We start from the raw sequence: 22,042 nt of genomic DNA on the forward strand, positions 1-22,042 counted from the left end.
AGGCACTTATATGGTTTTTCTCATGTTGAGAGTTGTGTCAAGCTCTTAGCTTTGTTATACTGCTGTTTTCCTGAGTGCCCAGTGAGGAGTCCCTTAGCTGTAACCTTTCTGATGTGCTGTTTCCTTCTGTGTAAAATGAGGACGATGGTATTAATTACTTTATAACCAGATGAAACATCTTTATAAAGGCAATGGGAAAGGTGAGGACTCCTGAAATTTCACCTGGTGAGTGAACTTTGTCCACCATGCCCACCTGGGTGTATGGCTTAATGGTAGGGGCTTATGTGTCAGTGCTTCACTGGTGCGGGGATAAGAAACACTGGTTAGACCTTTCAGCCTAAGGTCTCTTTACTAGTGCTAAGCTTGTATGTGTTGAGACATTATTTATTTAGAGAACAGCTCTTATTGCTGCTGTTTCACCAGAAAACATCTTCTGGTTTCCACTGGCCTCTGAGCCTGCAGCATTAGAGATTATTTTCCACATTTGTTTGCATATTGCTCTCATTAATGCTTACGGCAGAAGTCTGTGGGCGCTAAAGTGAGGATACAGGGCACAAAATCAATGGCAGGCAGGCAGAAGGATGTGGTGTGTGAAAGCCCTCCGAGAATTTTCCTGAATATTACCACAGAAAAGGTTTTGGAGGTTTTGTAAAGGTTGTAGTGGTACACAGCCATCTTGGGGGCTATCCCATTAGCTACTGTGAGTTCACTGTTCAGTTGAAGGTATTTCACCTAAAGTAAGGAGGCTGTGTCTACTTGAAAAGTTTTACAGGGTGGGACTCCAACTCCCATCTGACAGTATCCAGGGATCTCCTGTACCCAACAAACTGTCACCGGAGAGCACCGGACAAGTGCACAATGATATACAAATAGATAATTTTACTTTGGGCATGGGCTTTGGTAAGCCTGGCCAGTTCCTTCCTCTAGCTTTCTCTTACAAAATGCATGTCATCTGGGATTTCTGTATCAGCTATATGACTTATTTTGCGGAATTGTGATGGCGATGATGTTCTGAAGCAGATAGGAGAGACAGGGAAACCCCTGCCGGAACAGAAACTTGTCAGGTTATTTTGGTGTGGAGTGAAGTGGGGGACTGGTCCCATTGACACAATGGATTTTATGGCCCAGTTCTATTTTTTAGGGTGAGGCAAAGAGGGAGGCCAGTTAACACATGGTGAAAGAACTGGTTATTGCCATTGGGAACCCTTGGTTTTTCCCTGCTCATCCTGTTTATCCGCAGGCAGCTGATTTGTCATCTTCTTGGCTTTCTCTTTTCCCCCAGCTAATGCGGACTGGCCATCTCTTCCATTTAAACAGAATCCAGCAGTATTTTGATGCCAGGGAAAATACCAAAATGTTGCTCTGAAAATCACAAAGGGTTCAATTATTTCCTGGAGACGATAGGAAACATATTGAATTGCAAGAGATGGTTATCGGCTCTTACTAGTGGAGGAAAAAGGGCTGGGAGTGAGTGGAATAGAAATCATTGTACAGGCAACTTTTGCCTATGAAAGTCACCCAGCTCATTTCATAAAATAAGGTTAAGCATAGAGTGCAGGAAGAGAAAAGGAGGACTGAAAATTTTGGCGCTTTCTTAACCTTACTTCTTCTCCTGCTGTGCACTGGTCCTGGGCTGCAGGGAATGATGGCTGGGTAAAACAGGAGCATACTCAGCTCTGAGGAGTGGGAGAGGCAGGGATGTCTCCTGTAGTCCTCCTCTCCACTGCTTCTCCTAGAAACTCGCAGCCTCTCAGTAGGGCAAAATGTGTGGCAGAGATGAGAGAGAGCTAATTAGCTGTTTGGGTGTTTTATTAGGCAGAAGAGAAATGGGTGTTCTGGGAGAACAAGAGAGGAGGGCACCAAGAAGTCATTTTTATGCCACTTTTTTTTAGCCCACTTGCTTATTTTCTGTAAGAGCTGTCATTTTCCAATGATGGGAAACAGGAGATGTGTCTGAGAGGCCATCAGGGAACAAGTTTACATAGGATGGGTTATACTGGTGTCCCTGGTAGTAAAAAGGAGGCATGTGGAAGCATGTGTGCACAATGCCTGTTCTACCAGACTGTCTTTGTGGGGAATTTCAAAATAGTTCAGAGACTTAATTGTGGTAAAAAAAGTGATCTTCAATGCATGGTATGGAGGAGCTGGGAGAAAGTGCAACCTGCTCTTTGAGACAGCCTCCTTAGCAAAGACTGGGGAAGGACACGCATTTATTTCACCAGTTAAAGCACCTGCATTTTGGCTATTCAGTCACAAAGTAGCTTCCCTCCTAGAAACTTAGGTTTTATATATGGCATTTGTACAGTCAGCCAAAAATGGCATTTGTACAGTCAGCCCAAAATAGCATTTGTTAGGTAGCCCAGTAACAGTCTTGTACAAAGAGATCGTAGCTTCTACAAAGAAGCCCAGATAAGAAACAGCTGATTCCAGAAGCATTGTCAGAGATATAGCCCTTAATCCTATTACATCAAGCAGTGGCATCTCCAAGTCTCTTTCAGTTTGCTGCTCTTTTGTATTTTAAACAGGCAGGATTTTCAGCTTGCTGCATGGGAAGACACCTTTCTTTTTTAAGGAAGGGGGGTGAAAACTGACTTGCGTGGTATTTGTGCATTGGTACTTCTGCATTGCAGCAGCTGTTGTGGTCACAGCAGGGTTAAGGAAAAAGAGGAAGGTTCCTTTGTGTGCCAATAGGTGGGGATTGGAGCTCATTTTTCAAATTAAGAGCAACTAAGGAGAGAAAGCAATACCCTGATAAGGAGTCCAGTATGGCAGGAGAGGCCAAGAACAAGAGGTGTTGGCTTGGCTTGGCCTCAAGGAGTTGTTCTTGCACAGGAATGCATGCATGGATGGAAAACAAAGCATGCCTCTCCTCCCAGTGTGGTTCCAAGGTCCGGACAACTGCCTGGAGCAGTCAGTGTCCCAGCCTAGAGGGGATGAAGCACTAATGTCAAAAGTGCTGGCCACCCACACTTACCCTCCAACACTTTTAGTGTGGCCCCAGTCCTGCAGAAAAGCCCTCAGCTTTACTACTCGGAAATCAGTGGTGTCAGGTAATCCTGACAGCCCAGGGGGAGCTTTTTACCCAAACCAGACATATGTGTCCTAGTCTGGCCCTTGGCAAATATTGTAAGATGGTATTTTTCTTACCATACTCCCATCACACTGCTGGTCTTGGCCACCAGACTGTAAATCCGTCTCCAGGGTGCCAGGCTGAGACCTTCCTGACAGTCCAGATTGGTCTGGTAAGAACCCTTCACATTATTTTCACCACCCACTGGACATGGGTCTTCAGGAATGCCCTCAGGCTCTGGAGGTAGGCAGAACCATAGTCCCCCTGAAACCTGTAGACTCTTCTGGCCATGTGGATGCACATGCTTCTCTGTCTTGAAAGTTTATAGTAAAATCTTGAATTGTAGACATTTGTGTAAAGCCAGTATTTTGATCTGATCCATCACTCTGTTTTAGGTTAGCTAGAGCTAGGTCTAAGCACAGGATTTCCTCCCCAGTCAGATCCAGTCCATGGATGTTTTTGTGAGAGCTCCCCAAGTGTCTGGAGCTGCACTGTGGATTGTTAGTGGCAGTTTTAGGCTTGGGATGTGCCTTTAAGCATTTTGTTGTTTGCTAGAGAAAGTAGGGCATTTTTTCATTATGGAGATGCCCCATCTTCATTTATCTTTCTACTTCAAGGCTTAATACAGCAAATGCTGAAAATGTATCAGTTCATCTTCCTGCTGCCTACCTCCCCACCCTCACTTCCTCCAGCTATTTGCTTTGAGTTATTTGCTCAGGATTTGTTTTCCTTCTGACTTTACAAGTTTGCCCTGCACAGCAAAAAACCCTGCTATTTTGTTCTCTTTTCTTTTTGGCAGGAAAGCAAAAAGAACACAAAGAAGAAAAAGATGATAGTTGTTTTTTTCCTGATGACTTGTGGAACAAGTGTTCTTTTTAGTGCTACTGTTGCTGCTATGTTAAAGCATCTTCTTTTCTTAGGCATGCCAAGAGCTACTGTGGAGAGAAGCAAACAGGGTGTCCCTTAACTGTGCTTTCCTGGGGCTGTCAGTGGGCTCTAAGCTGAGACCTGCCCATCCGCCTGGTGCTTGCTAGCAAAGATCCCTCACATGTTATTTTGATCCAGGTGATGGAACTGGACAGAGCAGCTTTTGTGCAGGGATTTGCAAAACTCATCTCTTTGCTGTTCTACTCCAGTGGAAGTTGACACAGGTGTGCTGGAGCCACTGTACTCTTTGCATTTTTGTCTTTTTTGTGGTTCATGTTCCCATGCATTATTTTATTTTATGACACTCATTTCAGGTTGGGGGTAACCTTCCTCTCCTCAGGATGTATGAAACAGTTGGTGAAAGATCCCCAGTGGCTTCCTCCAAATAACTGGGGAAGGACCGTTTTGACAGCAGGATTGGTAGTTGGTTCAGTATTGTATCTGAGCAGTTCGAGCCTCTAATTTTGGATGCATACTTTCCGGTTTCAGCCACAAGACTAGCCTCTATAGTGAAATTTTTGTTTTCTTCCTCCACCACCACCACCATCTCCTGAGAACAGGAGATACACAGGCCACACTGAATGAGAAGGCAGTCCAGCAAGGCCAATGAGATGAACTCTTCTAAGGGACTCTTCTGAGGGCTAGACGGAAGAAGTCTGGGGGTTCAGACTATTTGCTCTCCTTTCCTTCTCTAATGCTCTCAATCATTCCCTGCCCCCTCCAGCTTGCATGAGAGAAAATGAAGAGACCTTCACCTTCCTCTTAGGGCACAGAGGGTAGAAGAGACTTGCTCACAGACTGAAAGAGGAAGAAGGAAGAGGAAAATAAACAGCTGAGTCATTACTGAAAAAAAAAATAGACTTCAGGAAAGGGGAGGACTGGAAGGGGCTGGCCATGAAACTTCAAGAGAACCCACAAATGTGGCAATGGACGTTTACATCTGTGGAGAGAGGGCTACAATGGCTCCCACAGAGGACACAGTGGGTACCAGGCAGCTCTTACATAGGGACAGTGGAAGCATTCAGCAGGTTCCAGCTGCTGAGAAATATGTGGAAATTATGTGCTGTAGGTCAGCTAAATATACAAGGAGGAAAAATGGCTGAGTCAGAAAAATTGAATATTATATTCAAATGCATTATTAATTGGAAAACTGCTTAACAGAGCTGGAGATGCTATGGGCATGGATAAACAAAAATATGATGAGGAGAGAACCAATTAAAGCACTAATTAGTCCTTTTAGGAAGTTGTCCAGGTCCATTAATGATAGCCTTTAATTCTAAGTTACAGAAGAGACAATTTATCTGTATTGCTTCTGCTGCATTGAGCATTACTCCTTTGTGTGTGTGTCTTGCATTTTTGTGTCTATACAGACATCACCAACTCAAGAAACTGCACACTTACCGTTGACAAGTGCAGGTTAATGCAAAATTAGAGAGTTGGTCTTCCAACTACCCCATGGGTAGTTCACCAAATAATTATGTACTGGGATAGAATTTATGCAGGTCCATTTTCCGAAAGGAAGGACATATCTTCCCTCTCATTTGCACAGCAGCAGAAATAAAGCAGCAGAGCTGGAGTCGAAACTGTTTGCAAGAGCTAAGCATTAAGTATTAATAACCAAGTAATTATCATACCAATAACTACACTGAAAAACACAAGGTAGTGTTTCCAGAAGATTATGCTTTGCAGAGATTGAAAGAGGTTTCATTCAGCGCATTACCCTGGCTGTACAGAATATAGTTTCTACACTGAGGAATTCAGAAACTACCAAACTGAACATTCACTTGATCTTGGCCTCTGCAGCTGTGCCTTCACCAATAAAAGCAACTGTGGAATGAGTAGGGTGAGGGAAAATGCCCATCTGCTTGCAAATAAGAATGCCAGCCTCCTCGATTTCTATGTGGAGCTGTTTTTCTGTTCAAGTGCATCTAGAAGAAACCTTCACATGTTGTGCCTTGGAGTGTAAGCTCTTCCTGAAAACAACAGTTTTTCAAGGTATGCTAAATCTGAATGAGTACGTGTAAAGGTTCACTTCTCCTTATGCTCAGAGACAACAAGACATCTACAACAAACAGAAATACTATCAGGACACCAGAAGCCTCTTGTATGTTGGTGAATATTATCTCAGACCATCTTGTTGGCCTTCTGTGTTTTCCCAAATCTCAGATTCCTAAGTTTCCTCTGAAACAAGAAGTTTTATACTCCAAAGCCAAATACAGTTTTAGGTTCCCATCCAAGCTGCTGGGTTGATTTTCATTAGTGCATGAACTAAACTGCATATGGACATTTGCATACTCCCAGTTAGTTTGCAAACTCCATGGCTGGCAAGCAGCAACTTGCTTTAAATAGCGATACTGTATGGAGTCCTACTGTGAGGAAGTGAAAGGGACACTTCGTTCATCCGATGATCAAGGCTTATTTCCCTCTTTTCATGGCTGTACAGCTGGGCTTCTAAGTCCTTCTGACACGGGAGCCCCAGCTAAACTGCACTGCATGTGTTTCAGTCACTAAGTTGGCCATCCAAACCCATAAAGTCTGGAGACATTCTTCAAAATAGTTTTCTCATGCTGCATGGTGTCTTGAACTTTGTATAAAGTTCTGTGGAGTCCATCAGGATGAGAATTTTAGCCTGGATCTTACAGCTCCTTTAAGAGCTTTTTTGAATACATCTTTGCATTAAAGCATGTGAAAAACCCTAAAGACAAAACTGTTGCAAGTTTTGAAGAAAAGCTATAAAGATGCATTTTTCATTACAAATTGGGTAAAAATATTCATAGAATCATAGAATCACACAGTGGTTTAGGTTGGAAGGCACCTTAAAGATCATCTAGTTCCAATCCCCCTGCCATGGGCAGGGACACCTTCCAGTAGACCAGGAATTGAATCCTGTGATTTTCCTCATATCTGATTTTTTACCTGCTCTTTGATCTCTCCTCTATAATGTAACCCTCACCTGGAATGAGTAGTCCTGCTGGGGTTGTAATAACGGCCTCGCCTGGGAACAACAGCTCCTAGTTCTGCTTTGCTCTGCATCCACGTGCAAGGCTGTTGGACTCCCTATTCTAAACTTCCAGTCGAAACCAGGTGGGATAAGTCATCTCTCAAGAAGCATCTGTCTGTCACTGGTGACTAAGACTGAGTGCTTAATTTAGAGCAGATGCCCAGGTTTTAAATAGATGGCTCAAATTAGGTGAGGCAAATCCCACCCAGAAGGAAAGTTTCTGATCAGTTGAAGCTCCTGTAGGAATATGGAAATGTGTGTTAAATCTTCCATTACTGAGATTTAAAAAAATGTTGGGAAAATCAAATACCAAATAACTGTATAAATTATAATAGGCTAAAACAACCTTGCAAACCACTGGCTCATTGAACAAAACATCTTACAGCACTTGTGTGGTGGAGATTCCTCTGTTTGCTTTCCTTTCAAGATGCAGCTGCAATAACAATGCATATGTGATTTTAATGTGACACAATAATCTGTCAACCCTGAGAACTAGGGAGCAGGCCCATATAAGATAACTAGCTCAACCTCACAATGATAAACATGTCGAGATACAAAAATCAGTTCTTCCCTTACAAATGAGAGAAAGATGTAATGTAACTGGAGATGTCATGCTACGCTGGGTTGAGCAACATTCCCACAATTAATCATACCAAATACATTATGTAGTAGTTGTTGCTTGAAGACAAAGGAGGAATAAATACTCGTGTAAACATGCCAAATACGAACTCTCCACAGATGTTGATTGCCGTTCCATATTTAGCATAAAGCTCATCAGTATGTGGAAGATATGGTTTACATCCAAGCAGAACGATAGCTCGGAAAAGGGCTTATGACTCTGGGAAGGCTGCAGGTAACGTGGCTGGTGTCTTTTCTTGGGTCTTTAGGAAAGTGGACATTAGGAGCTCCCCTATTGACAGCAAAAGAAAATTTAACATTTTCCTCAATTAAGGCTACACTGGGGCCCTGGTGAACAAGAGATGTTTGGCTGACAATCCTGTGGCTTAGAAACTGAAGGCAAGTTCAAAAGTTCCTAACAACACTTCCGAACAAGAACTTTGTGAATACAATGCAAAAGCAACCATGCATATTTGCTGGAATAAAAAACCAAATTAGCTTCAAGCTGGGTTTGTGATTCCTCCCTGACTTGTATGTTTACTTTTCATTAATATTGATTCCTTCTGACCTTCAAGTGCCTCCTCTTCATTGTACGTGCTCCACAGTGAATAGCTTACCGGCAATAACAATACCAACAGAAAGTTAACAATAGAGACTACTGACATGAAGTAATGTCACCTTGTGAATAATTTTTTTTCATCAGAAAACCTTATTTGGGGACCAAAAATGATATACAGTGTGACCTTGTATATAGTAAAGCTGACTGGTATTGCATGAATTTTGATATCATAACAAATGGCTGACAAGCAGTGCAGAGACTGAAAACGGCTCAGATGTGAGATCAATACATAAGATTAGGAGCATAACCTCTAGGTGACCCATATGGAAATTAGAGCAAGGGTAAATTCAATGAGTAAAATGCTTGCTTAGGTTTAGCTGAAATGAAGAGATTTTGCATTGATTTGATTTTTACCTTTGATTTTTTTACCACTTTTCTTTGATTTCCTTGTCAGCAGCGAAGTTTCCATTCCCATCACCAGCAGTGATTTGGGACCGTGGTTGGAGAGTGTTTCTGAAGACACTTCTCCCTTGGCACTGCCAGGGTTTCTGTAGCTGTGTTGGTCCCTTTGAGTCCTTGGCCTGGGTTTACTTCAGCTGTCTCTAACACCTAGTAGCTGCCTCCTGCTGTCCTCTTGGGAGAGACAGCTAGGTAATCATAAAGGTTGCTTCATCCTCTACTTCTAAAGTACCTATTCCCCAAAGGGATGCATTCGGGAGCCGACATTCTCCCCTAGGTGCAATAAGAACCTGGAGATCCAGCCTCCTGCACTAGACACACTGCATGCTTAGAGTTACATGTAATACCCAGGCCTTGATGTTCCTTTGCTAATTGATTTCTGCTCCATGGGCTAGCCTATTCAGTAAGCTAAATTCTCCTAGAAGGAAAAAATGCCTTTTGCTGTATGTTTTCCATGGCGAGCTCTTGTAGAATAAGGACAGTGGAACAGCTTACTCCAAAATAACTGTGCCAGGAGGCCTTCTGCTCTTCTTCCCAGGGTGAAATTTGTTTTTGTTTTTGTTTTAGTACTATTGAAAAAATCCTCTTTCCATAAGAAGCAGCTAAACACAGAAATCTTTTACAGTCCCCTCATAAAGCTGTAATAAAATTTGCACGAGAGAAGAATTTGTGCTTCTTTATTTAGTGCCCTTTATACCTCCTATTGCCTACAGCTAGCACATCTGACAGCAATGATAGGCTGTGGATATGGGAATAACAGTGCTGTGAAGTCTTCCCCAAAACGATGGTATTGTGGTCTGATTTGTAAATACAAAAGCCACTGTGTTGCATTCGTGGCACAGAAACTGACTCCAGGATTTTCAAAAATTGAGGTTTAAGTTTAGACTCATGTTGCACATGGAAATCCATATTAGGTGTGATTTTTTTGGAAAGTGTCAGACCAGGAGACAAAGTGTGATGGATGCCCCGCTTCCTCGGGCTCCTTGAAAGAATCCTCACCCTCAGCTGCAATAGCAGCTACTGTGAGCTCTGAGTATTTAAAAATTGTATCACTAAAGATGTGGATGGAGGGCTGAGGTTTTCCAGAGCCTTTAAGAACTGTTCTACTAAGCACTTAGATTCCTGTGTTATTAAGATGCTTTTGAAGCTTTTACCCAAGAGAGACTAACTTTATGGCACCTACTTTCGAGAATCTTAGCCAGAAGGAAAACAAATGACTGATAAAAGTTAGACAGAGTCTGTGTTTTGGAAATATTCCCACAATTATTTACACATCTGTGTATTATCTTGTATTGGTCACTGGTTTTTGTATGTGTATGTGTGGTTTGTTTGTTGTTTTTTTTTTACAGTGTACCTACCACAAACCTCAATTCAAATACAACCCAAACAACCAGGCAGTCACCAGCATGTTGGGACCCTATCCAGGTTGCACATTTTGTAGAGCATGAGCACATACAATTTAAGCAACAGTCTCTTGATGCATAGATGCACAACAGGCTGTCAAACATTACCTGGCTCAGTTCTCATCGCATGGCAAGTTCACAGCTGCTCTTTGAATATTGAAGGTGATGTGGTGAGTGCTCAGTAACAGAGACACCAAAGCCAGTGAAGAAACCTGCTATTGCAGAAAAACTTGACTTTGACCTTTCCCCATAACTAAACTTTGTTTTTTTTCCCTTCCTTTACATTCTTTCAACAATTGTGAGGCCCCAGAGACTTGAGGGAAAATTCATACAGCTCAGGTCATTTTACCAGTCTGTGCAGCCGTTCAGTCAGTAATAAACACTCTAGCAGGGCAATGATTGTTGGAATAGTAGGGAGCATTTTAGCCAGCAAGCCACATGAAAATGATAGACAGTTGCTGAAATCAAGAGAACTACAAAGCAAAGGAACAAAAGCATAAGTAAGTGAATCATTAGGCTGGGCTCAGAGACGTGACATACCAAGTGCTGTGTCTCCTATAAATTTGGTGAGTTGATGATTTACCATAGCAGGGCTTTTCAGTAAAGAAAATGAAAACTTCAGGAGGGCTCTTCAGTTCCAAGAAACAACACCAAGAGAAACATACCCTTTGTGTCACAACATCTGACTTGGTATTAAAAGCATTGATACCAGTGAATGAGGCTGGAAGAGGCTTCAGACTCTCTCATTCCTATTAGGGTTTAAAAGCACTAGTGCCAGATCCTGCAGTTCTTGTCAAGCAAAGCTCCCATTGATGTGTTCTTAATCTGGAAAAAGTCAACATGGTTATTTATGGAGCTGTAGTGCCTAGGGGCTATAATAAAAACTGTGCTAGACATTGTACCTATATTTAGTAGCAGCTAGTTCATGTCTCATAGAACTTGTGGTCTGCATAGACAAGACTGATAAAGCAGATATGGGGTAGGAATTGCTGTTATTCCTGTTTTACAGATGGGGAGTAAGGGTTAGAGATTGCAGGGGGATTTTCAAAGCCACATAGTGATGTTGGATATTTATTTCCCATGCATTTTAAAGGGAACTGGATGTACAGATGCCTTGGTTGTGTTGAAAGGCTCAGACAAACACAGGCATCTCAGTTTTGGCGGGATGACGGGAAGTCTGTGATGGATGTGTAATTAGTTTAAATCTAGACATTCCAGGCCAGTCTGCTATGCCAAGAACATCCATTTTTGGAGAGGGTGTGCCTCAAGTTAGGTCTGCAGAACTCTGACCTATGGACAATGGCTGCCATCAATGTATGCATATAAAAACAAATAGGTAGAAAACAGGGTGAGGGAAATGAAAAACCACATCACCTTGATTACCCTGAAACCTCCTTTCTCTTTGGTGCATGTGGCTGCCTCTTCTTGCCTTTTGTGGAAGTCACCTGAAACCTGCCAAGACTTGACTGCATTGCAACTAGTTACCTAAGCTGAGGCTGGTTAGCTGTAGAGAACACTTTTAAGTGAAATTTGGCAGCTGTACCTGGAGCACCTTGGTCCATTGAAACCTAACCTGTCACAGGAATTTTCAGGCCAACGACAGCGACCATGTTTTGGAAAGGGACCAACAAGGCAGAGAAAAGAGTTTGGAATATTGGAAAGGGTTCAGAAAAAAGCTCACCAAGTGATCTGAAGTCTAGGAAATCTGCCTTACATTGACAGTTGTCAGAAGCTCCATGTATTTTGCTCAAGGGAAGACTGCAAAGTGATTTAGTAGAAATGTTTGTCTGGGCAGTGACTTGAAAAGAAGCAAGGTGATTTTTTTTTTAATTTATTTGACCCCTCTCTTTAAGATTCTGTGACTGAAAAGTTCCCCTGGACAAATTTGAGCTAGGAATAGGACACAAAATCTTATTTATTTTAAGAAAGCTTAATTTTGCCACTAGAACAACGAAGGGATCTGCAGTGAATTCCCCATTACTGAAAGATTTGACAGCAGTCTTGAAACTTTTCTCAAAGCCATGGCCTTAGCCAGGCAGAAGGGTTCAGTTTGAGTCAAGAGTTACTTTGTGCAGAGCAAGGGACAACGCTGGGTAAGAGTGGGGTAAGATGGTCACTGCACTTTTTAAACTTACAAGCTAGAAAAGGAATTTTAGTGATACTGTCTAAAAAATTCCTGTAGTATTTCTTTTAAGGTTTCATATTTCTCATCCCCGTACAAGAGAGTTCTTGGATTGGAGCACTTGCAGTGTCCTGCAAATTTATTAGCCAGCCATTTCAGGCTAATGAAATCAGTCAATGTAATGGATACAACGCATACTTAAATATAATCAAATTAGGAATGCAGGCTCTCTCCTAACTTTGGATGAGATCTGGAGGGGCCCCAAACAGGATTGTCAAATGTATTTGAGGTCACTGCGAGGCCTGATTTTCAAAAGCACTTTGTGTGGCCATCCCTCTTGTGCTATTTGTGTTCCAGCACAGGTCTGCATCCCCTGCACTGCGGTCTTTGGGAGAGGTGGTCTCATTTCTGGTCCTGAGCCCTTAAAAAAATGGTCCCATGATATGCAGGTGCTCTTTCCCAATGGGATTCAGCTCTTAGCAAAAGTGTTGTGACTTAAGTCAGAAAGTACTGAACTTGCTTTTATTTGAATCTCCACATTTGAAGCTCTAAGTCTTCAAAGAGTCACTCATTTCTAGTTCTAGCTTGGATGGAAGTTTGTTTATATGTGAATATTATATTTTAAAAAATTCAGATAAAAGTAACAGCAGAATAATAGAAATAATAGAAGTCTGAGTTAGCTGAAAAGGGGATCAGATGCATATGACTGAAAGTAATATGGCTTGTGAATACAGAGTCACTGAATTTCCATTTTACTCTGCGTTTCACTGCTTCAAAAATAACCATGTCTTTCATGGACAAGCCCTCGATCCTATACAAAATGAAAAGACTATAACTTGTCCTTTTAATACCCTTTTGCCCCCTTTCCTAATGGATCACCTGGAAGACAGAAGAAGGGCAAAAGTTTACTACAGGGAGAGAGAGAAAAAACTCAGCATCCCCCAAAATCCTCATCCAGCACCCCATGAATATCGAGGGACAAGCAGGGACACCGTCAGCTGCTGGGTTCCCCTCCGCTTGCCTCCTCCCCACCTGTTCCCAGGCCCCTCTGCAAGTGTGAGATGGGATTTCAGTGAGCAGCATCCTAGGGGGTTGAGCCGGGGGAGGCAGGAGGCAGAGCGTGGCTGGCAGGGCTGACACATCCGGGATGAAATGTCCAGGTGCAAGGAGTGGGAACAAAAAATTTAAAAGAAGAAAAAAAAGAAAAGGCTCTCGCACATGCACACAAATCAATAAGAAGTGTAATGCATCTTTCTTTAATTAAATCCCACCCTTGAATTCACTGGGCAGCCCCAGCCGGTGGCGACCTCTGCCCCCCTCCATTTTGTTGGCTGGCACAGCTGTTAGTAAATCACCTGCTGGTGCGGCTCTCTGGGGTTTTAAAGGTCATCTGTCAGTGGCTGCTGGGGAGAGATAAAGAAAAACAGAACCAAAAGTCTAAAATAAAACCAACCAAACCACTTTATGAAAGCAAAGCCAAAGAGGGCTCTGTGTCCAACCTTTCCACTGTTTACCTTGCTGTCACCTGTGGGTGATTTTTATTCATCTGATTCCCCCTACTCTTTTCTATGCATTTTTCCAAGTTTCCAGCTACTTTTATAATCCTTTTGTTTTAAACTTTTCTTTCCTGCAGAGGAATCTGTAACCCCACTTCAGAAGCACTGCTGAGTCCCTAAGAGTTGGGCACAACCCCCTGCAGGGAGGGGTGATGCTGCTTGGGTGTGGGGGAGCAGGGGATCCCCTGCCCGGTGCCCCTGTCCCCACTCCACTGCCCTCTGGCACCCAGCGCCGTGCCACGATGTGGCCAGGTGTGCAGGATGGTGGTGGTGGGAAGGACAGACAGCTCATTTCCCCTCTTCCTGGGGTTTGGTTGGCTGCGCTCAAGGCCATATAGCTGCCTGGAGGATTCCCCCATGTGCCCTCTTTTGCTTGGGAGCTGCTTTTAAACTGAGGCTTTCCCAGCTATGCCCATGCCATGTCCTCTACAGACCTGGAGCCTGACCCTGTGCCTTGACTTCCCACCTTGGCCTCCCTCCTTCTTCACCACCATGTACTTCACAGGTGATTGGGACTCTTCGTTGAATGTGCTGTGCTGGTCTTGCTTGAATTCTGTAGGACTGGGTCCTCATTGGTGAGACCATGGCCTCTGCTGGCCTTGTTGTCACCCCAGGCACCTCCCCTCCTCACACAGAGCAGCCAGTCCTCACACCCCCTCACTCCCTGCTCCAGGTTACTTTAGAAGAAGACAGAAGAAGCCAAAAGAAGCTATGCAACCTCAGCCTGATGTTTCATTTCCAGTGATCCATAGCTCCAGGACCACAGTACTTCTCCAAACCAGTCATGTAGATAAGGACTGCCAAATTGGAGAGTGGGTTGGGTGGAGGGGGGGAGGATAGAGAGCAGCTCCATCCCAGGACATGAAAGAGCATGATTGTCATAGGTGATTCCTTGCCACAAACTACTCCTTCAGCTATTTATGCTTGAAGGGATAAGCTGGTTTTATGCTTATTCAACAATTTTATTGTCACCTTAATTTTCAGTTTCATGCAACATGTTGTCAGTGAAAATTATGTTATTTTTATGACATGGGTACATGGGTAAGGCCCAGATAATTTGGGAGCTTTTTTCCAGCTGACAATTACTGACATATTTTCAATAATTTACCATTTTAATTCAGCACTGAACAGGCAGCAACCTTCTGACTTTGATCCCAAGTCAGGCAGCATATGTGGGTTCTGGTGCAGTTTAATTTTTTTTTTTTGCTTTGGGTTCATTCATGTATTAAACTCAAAGGGAAGCCCAAGTACCTGGGAATCCTCTCAAAGCAATGCCATTCACAAAATCGATCACAGTCATTGGGGACCTCCATCATGTCTGCCTCTATCTGTTTCCAAACACATGCATTTTCCATGGAATAAAAATTGCTATCTGCTATTGTAATATGTGGGTTTTGCAGGCCACTGGAAAATTTTAACTCTAATTCAGAGCTCCAGTAAGGTCAGTGAAACTAGATCTTTTTTTAACCTACCAACCATTTGTTCAGACATAGGGTAAGAGAGATCAAGCCAAATTCATCTGTGGTTTAAGTCCATTGACTCCATTAGTTTCATAACTGAATTGAATTTAGCCTGCTTGGACCAAGTACATAACCTCTCAGCGGTCTGTGTCTCTGCAGCAACAGTCATTCTGGTCCCTAATGCTCTTTCTTGTAAACCCTGTAGGCTGTCAGCTGCAGCCCTTTGGACTAGAGCTTCATTTATGCTGATGTTTGTTGCTATTGCTTTCCTTGTGCATGGATCTGGAAGGCTATCCTAACTGTACTGTTGTGTGGGGTATAACATGATAACAAAGAGGAGAGGAAGCATCAGGACACAAAAAGGGACATACGTGGCTCTGAGGATGGAGACTTTGTTGGTCTCTTACTGCACTCTGCTAATCTCTGACCAAAGCAGTAGCCTCCTGGGAGTTGGCCAACGGGGTTGGTGGAATGCAAGTGGTATAGCCAAACTGAAGAATTTGGCACAGTATTGATGTATCACAGGAGCTGTCCCTAGCTCTTCTTGGCCTCCTGACCTGCTATCAAACAAAAGGAAACTTGTACTTACTGTACCAACCATTAGAAGTAGGAAATAGAAAAAAAACAGTAGTTGGCAGAATCATTTGTTTAGCTTGGAAGAAATGAGCTGTTTAGTGTTTCAGAAAGGGGAAATTCTCAGCAAAGGAAACAAAAAGAATGAGGACACTGCATGAGGCAATTGCCCTTCTGCTGCAGGAATAATGCATGGTTGCTTATACTTCCCCCACACCTTGATATAAACCGCAGCCCCTCCACCATAAACACTATGATGCTTGAAGAACCCTACTGACTAGGCGTGGGATGGATCTGTCTCTGCATTAGAAATGGTTAGAGTTTCTCTCCATAAGGAGGACTGGGGTCATTTGGATCAAAACTCAGAAGCTACTTGCAAAGTCTCCCAAGTTACCAAACTTCAGGAGCAGAGTAGAATCATAGAATCGTAGAATCATAGAATCATAGAATCATTTTGGTTGAAAGAGACCTTTAAGATCATCAAGTCCAACTGTTAAGCTAGCACTGCCAGGTTACCACTAATTGATGTCCCTCAGCACTACATCTACCAGTCTTTTAAATACCCCCAGGGATGGTGACTCAACCGCTTCCCTGGGCAGCCTGTTCCAAGGCTTGACATTTTCAGTGAAGAATTTTTTCCTAAAATCAATCTAAATCTCCCCTGGTACAACTTGAGGCCATTTCCTCTTATCCTGTCTCTTGTTACTTGGGAGAAGAGACTGACCCCCACCTCGCTGCAAGCTCCTTTCAGGTAGTTGTAGAGAGTGATGAGGTCTCCCCTCAGCCTCCTTTTCTCTAGGATAAACAACTTGTTACACTATAGGACAATGACAAAGGGCAAGCTGTAGGCAGAGAGAAACCGACACACGCCTTTGCATGCTGTCACATCACCCATGGTGTCAGGGATGACTGAACGACGAGCTGTGCTAGCCTTAAGCAAATCATTGCTCACTTGACAAAGCAGAGGCCAGGAGATGTGGCAAAAGCCCACTCCTGTCCCTTCTGCTGCTCAGTGACTCTGAACGTTTTGGCAGCATGGATGAGCATGCTGTGCTTATCCTGCTATAAGCTTTTCCATCTCTTAGGACATGCTTTATTGAGCATTTCTTTTGTCTTTGGGCTAAGAAAACAACCTCCTAGACATTTTTGGTGAGGTTTGTCTATAACCTGGGAGTCAGCCAGAGGCTGCTTCATTTGAAACACCAGGGACTTTTCTTCTCTGTAGCTTGGTCCTTAGGTAAAGCAGGTGTAAAATGTTACTAGGCTATTTGGATATGTTTGGGGTCTCCTAATAACAGATGCGACAACCCAAAGTACATGGCAGTAAAGAAGAAAAGCTGCATTTCAGCTGTGCATAAGAAGTGCTTGACAGGTATTTTAGAAATGTGAATTTTCTTTCCCCTCTATGGCTGATGTAAGTCTCGGGCAAATGCTTAGCAGGCATTGTTCTTGAAAATTATAATTCTTTGGTTAAACAAGGAACAAGCTTTGCCAGTCTGATTGGACAGACGAGCTGCAGCAGCTACATTAATCACAGAGTTCAAAAACCCCCTTCCCTTTAGCGCTTGCAGCAAGCCAGTCCCTTCCACCAGGCTCCACCCACCCCAGGGAGAGATCAAATAACATCATGAAGATGAGTTAAAATTCTGTTCACAAACCCACATGCACCAAATCCAAACCCTGAGACGAACGGGTGCTTAGCCAGGAATCTCAGCAAAGACATTGTACTTTTACAGAGTCATTTGGGAGCCACCAACCATAATTAGGGCTAAGCACAACATAATAAGTATTTTGGCAAAACAGCTCATTGTCAGAAGGCACTCTTTGCTGTTTTACTCTTTCGTGTCTGACAGACACTGTGTACTGTATGACAGGGGGAGATCAGTAAAGAACACATGCACATCCCCAACCACCAATAACATGAATATAATGCAGAGCTCAGAGTTCTCTGAAGGTTAGAGAAGCATGTGGTGTCCAGTGGGAAAAAGGATAATGACAATTAGCAGGAGATTTAAAAAGTTAGTAAAACTTTTTTCTCTGTTTCAGTGTTTAATATTTCCAGCTGCCTTTGACTGTTCCTTGATTAAGAGAGGAGGTTGGTCTTCAGGCAGGCTGAGGGGAGCTCAAACCTTTTCCTGCCATCTTGTTTAGTTTTACTGTCTGGGCTCTGCTTGAGCTAGAAATGATGTCTGAGAGAGACCTGCACCCGGGCCCTTCACCGTGCTTTTCCTGGGCCATTATAATGATTTTAGCATGTACTCCTCCAGAATACTGAATAATGCAATTTTGATGATTGAGATTCTTCACCCTATGCCATTTTAGTCCCTAAAACATGCTTAACTTTTTGGACATGGTGTTCGGACTGTTCGGAAGAGTGCTGAATGAGCCCTGCCATTTAGGGGTCCATGAGATACAGCACAACCTACATCTATTTATGAGTGCAGACCCTTCAGGGCTTGGGTTTGAAACATCAGCCAGAAGCCATAAACATTTGAGGTACTGAGAAAAGAGGCACCAAAAGAATCCCGCTCATTCTCCATAGCTAGTGAACTGGGAGCTTAGTCATGGCCTTACAGAGGTGAGAAGGACTTCCAGCACAGGCTCCTGTGGTGATGCCAGGGCAAGGCGGGTGGATAGAAAACCTCCAGGGCCACTAAATGGACCCAATTCTGAAATGGGCAGCTGTGGCTGGAGAGTCTTTTCTCACTTTTTATTCTACAGAGCTGGAGAAAGTGTTCCAGATGAGGCAGCATATTTCTGATCTGTGACCCATATCAGCTTTTTTGGGGGCACAGTTACCTTTTCTCAGGAATGAAAGCCCCCAGCTGATGAAAGCTGAACTTTTTATCTCCCTCACTGCTGCAGCCTTATCATACACAGGACTTTAATCCCACACATCACTTCAGAAATACTGTCATTAAAGATCTGGGTATACATTTTGAGATAAGATTGGTTCATGATAATATTACTGACTGTAATTATGGAAATGAGAGAATAATCCCCTCAGGCTTTGTTGTAATGAATTCTGAGCATCTTGCATCATCACAGGCAGACAGCAGGCTTCAGGATGCCATGCATTATTAAAAGGAATGTGGAAAATCTTGTTTTGGTTGGTGTGGATGACTCTAGTAAGGGAGGACACAATGTATCTTCAGAGTGAAGTCGGATCAGGTAGAAAAACATGTGATTTTTTTAAAAAATAAATAGCTAATCTCTACTTGATCTCCTGTACTCTTGTCTTTTGATGCATTGGTAAACTGCATTCCTGACAACCACCCCTGCTGATACTGTGGCCTTGAGAGACCTTGTCTGCCTGGCATTTGCCTCTGTTCTGAATCAAAAGACAATGTAGGACCGTTGCAGACCTGGCTGCGCAGTGCAGATAGCTTCATCGGACCATGTTAATTCATGGTATTATTACTATTTTACTGATGCAAGAATAGTCGCTGCAGGAATAAGCTTGCTGAATGTACTCTTTGGTCAGCAGCTGGGTGCGTGATGTGCGTGCTGGACTCCCATCATGGAGAAATTAATAGGATGAACGTCAGTGCACTAATGTTAGTAGAAATGGATATGAAAACACACAAATGGTCTTCCCTGGGAATATTTTCTGTAATTTTGCTTCGTGTTAGAGCCACCGCTGAGAAGGAACACTTGATATCACACCCATTTTTACAAAGGGTAATAAGGAGGACCCTGGGAACTGCTGACCAGTCAGCCTCAACTTAGTGTCCAGTAAGATCATGGAACAGATCCTCCTGGAAGTTATGTTGACACATATGGAAGGCAAGGAGGTGATTAGAGACAGCCCACATGGCTTCACCAAGGGCAAATCCTGCCCGACTAATCTAGTGGTCTTCTACAATGGAGTGACTGCATCAGTTGGGGAAGAGAAACTGATGTCATCTAACTGGAGTTCTGTAAGCCCTTTGACAGGCTCCCCCATAACATTCTTACCTCTGAAATGGGGATGTATGGATGGAATATTAGATGGATAAGGAATTGGCTGGATGGTTGCATCCAAAGAGTTCTAGTTAACAGCTCAATGTCAAAACAGGAACCAGTGATGAGTGATGTCTCTCAAGGATCTGTACTGGGACCAATACTATTTAACATCTTCATTAATGACATAGGTAGGGGGATTGAATGCACTCTCAGCAAGTTTGTGGGCGACACCAGGCTGAGTGGTGCAGTTGATACACTTAAGGATGTTGATATGCTCTGGATGCCATCCAAAAGGACCTTAACAGGCTCGATGAGAGGGACCATGTGAACATCATGAAGTTCAACGAGGCCAAGTGCAAGGTCCTGCACCTGGGTTGGTGCAATCCCCAACATCAGTACAGACAAGGTGATGAATTGATTGAGAGCAGCCCTGTGGAGGACTTGGGCATGCTGATGAATGTAAAATTGGACACAAGCTGGCAATGTGCACTTGCAGCCCAGAAAGACAATCATATCCTAGGTAGTATCAAAAGAAGTGTGGTCAGCAGGTCGAGGGAGGTGATTCTCCCCCTTGACTCTGCTCTCATGAGACCCCATCTGGAGTACTGCGTCCAGCTCTGTGGCCCCCAGTACAAGAAAGACATGGACTAGAGCACATCTAGAGGAGTGCCACAAAAATGATCAGAGGGCTTCTATGAAGAAAGTCTGAGAGAGTTGAGTTGTTCAGCCTGGAGAAGAGAAGGCTCCAGGGAGACCTTATTGTTGCCTTTCAGTATATAAAGGGAGCTTATAAGAAAGGTAGGGACAGATTTTTTAGCAGGCCTGTAGTGACAGGACAGGGGACAATGGTTTTATACTGAAAGAAGGTAGGTTTAGGTTGTATATAAGGAAGTTGTGGATGCCCCATCATTGGAAGTGTTCAAGGTCAAGTTGGACAGGGCTTTGAGCAATGTGATCTAGTGAAAGATGTCTGTGCCCATGGAAGGGATGTTGGACTAGATGATCTTTAAAGGTCCCTTCCAACCCAAACCATTCCATGGTTCTATGATACTCACAACTTTCAGAAGGAATGTACAGGCAGATTTCTTCATGCAAACCCACCTTTGCTCTCTTCCTTTTAATGAATCTCAGAGAAGTTAGAGTTTTGGACGAGACGTCTATTAATAAATCTTCCAACCAGAACTACACACACGTAGAAGTCATTTTGCTCTGGAGCTATGCTGCACATTTATTTCCTAGAGGACTCTAGCTTGTAAGAGTAAGCGCAGACAAGTCAGGCTGTTGGATCAAGGAAGTAAACTGCAGGACCATATAGTCTTTATGTAAAATTTAATTCATTTCCAGTCACATGCAAGAATTATGACAAGTTTCCCTTAGAACACTTCTGGAAGATACTTTTGGTGGTATTTCATCCAACAAATTCATACTGCAGTTAGAAAAGTTAGCCAAACCTGCCAGAATGCACCTGATGGTCTTCTGATATGTTCCTTGATGGACTAGATCGTCTCATGACTTCATAGAACCTGTGATTGCAAGAGGACTCCTCAGGGTTTTGGAGTTTCCTGAAGCTCATCCCTATGCTTCTTCCCTGCTCTTTCCATTTCATTGTTGTTACAAACACAATGACCTAGATCTGATGCTATTATTGCCTGCTTAGATGGTAAGGCCTGACAAAAACACATTGAATAGAAGTCAGTTCTTGCCTTGGGAAATCATAGTTTGCTTCTGAGTGTTCGCTGCTAGCACATCTTGGTAGAGCGGCACTCAAAATTCTCATGATATGCAAACGTGCATATCATATATGCATATGCAGCCACTGTGCAAAACCATCTCTGCTCAGAAGAAGGGTCGGGTAGTATCATCAGCAATATGACAGATTTTGCTAGATGGAAACTCTTGTCTTAGCTGTGGGTGTGGAGATTTGTAAGGCTAAGCTATGTTGCCTTTATTTTTTCACAGTTAATCTCATCATACGGTGTGAAAACAGGTGTCTCCCACCAGTCTTCTTCCTTCCTCACTGCAATTTGTTTTGGCCACACCCTTATCTCTCTGTAGTGTCAATAGCGATGATTGCAGTTGCATGCTGTCTGAACACATTATGCCACACTGCAGTGTTTGCAGTGGCCAGCTATAGAGTGGATGGCTGGCCAGCACTGCTGGTTTTTCAAACCCTTAAAGGCTCAGGCTCTGGACTTACTGAAGACTTGCTGGGGAAATTTTGGCTTGTGGTTAAAATAAAAAAGCATATGCACACACGGACTTGCACACATTCTTTTTTTCTGAAGTGACCACTGTGGGCCTCTTTATCCTTTCCTCCCACCCTCTCACCCCTTCTGAAACTCTATGTAG

This window comes from Vanellus vanellus, assembly GCF_965231255.1.
Source record: "Vanellus vanellus genome assembly, chromosome: 1".
Lineage (NCBI taxonomy): Eukaryota > Metazoa > Chordata > Aves > Charadriiformes > Charadriidae > Vanellus > Vanellus vanellus.